The sequence below is a fragment of the Thamnophis elegans genome, chromosome 2 (assembly GCF_009769535.1).
Source record: "Thamnophis elegans isolate rThaEle1 chromosome 2, rThaEle1.pri, whole genome shotgun sequence".
In the NCBI taxonomy this organism is placed as follows: domain Eukaryota; kingdom Metazoa; phylum Chordata; class Lepidosauria; order Squamata; family Colubridae; genus Thamnophis; species Thamnophis elegans.
Genome location: NC_045542.1, coordinates 59,097,301 through 59,098,598, shown reverse-complemented (window position 1 = coordinate 59,098,598; position 1,298 = coordinate 59,097,301).

Genomic DNA, 1,298 nt, shown 5'->3' with positions numbered 1-1,298 from the left:
AGGATGAAGTGGCATTTCAACAAGGAATGAGGGAACCTTAGTTCTCCTTAGGACTATTTTGAATAGAAATGTATATACTACTAAAACGCTTGATCTTTAACAGGATAAAATGGTGCATCGTAGGCAACACTTTTTGAAGCAAGATAATTCAAATGGGTTAATTTATAGAACATGTCTGAAATCTGAGGAAATGAAATTTGAGAAAGTTGTGGTTGCTTCACTGCTACTGGGCCACAGTGGCACAGTGGTTAGAGTGCAGTACTACAGGCTACTTCTGCTGACTGCTGGCTGCCTTCAATTTGGCAGTTCAAATCTAACCAGGCTGAAGGTTGACTCAGCTTTCCATCCTTCTGAGGTCGATAAATGAGGACCCAGATTATTGGGGACAATATGCTGACTCTGTAAACCGCTTAGAGAGGGCTGTAAAGCACTGTAAAACAATATATAAGTCTAATTGATATTGCTGTTGCTACTGGCTGGTGCTGGGCTGATGCTGTAGCCACATGATTTTCATTTTCAATATCCTGGGACAATTTCTCGAATAATTTTGTAATTTGTTGCAAATCCCTTACCCAACTACTTACCTACCTACTGAAAGGGGAAGGAAGAGAGGAAGGGATGGAGGGAGGAAAGGAACCCTGCATACTATACCAACCCCTGCCAACCACTATTTGCTCCCCAAATGCGTGCCAGCCCTCCCCATCTATGTGGTATCTCTTCCATGCCCCCATGCATCTTTCTAAGGTATTTCCCCCTTACATTCTTTCCCTGGACTACCAGGCACCAGTTATCAAATACTCATAATATCTGCCTTTTGATGCAGAAGATTGTCTCAACACTGCTTTCTGTAAAAACTAACATTCATTATATTTAAAATAAAAAGCAGATATATTAAGAAGCACACGAGGCAATAAAGCCTCCGGTCTATACCACACCTTAAAGAGAAGAAGACACAGTGTAAGAAAGACAAAGATAGGAACAGGAAGTTCTTTTTGTGTCTTAATTTACAGGAACTGAATTTTCTAATAGGACAGGTAAGAGACAGACATGGAGTCAGGGTATGATATTTTCCTCATTGGGCTGGTCCTGAGAGGTAACTAATAAAACAGTACTAAGTTGAAATACTATGGGTGGTATCCCATTCTTTTTCAAGAGGCAAGTGGACTTTCTGGTTTTTCTTTGAAGACATTTCTCATCTGAAAGAAGCTTCTTCAGTTCTGACTGGATGGTGGGGGAATGGAAAGATTTATACTCCTTGCAGACAACTGGTCATTTGTATTTTTTTAGAGATCTATGTT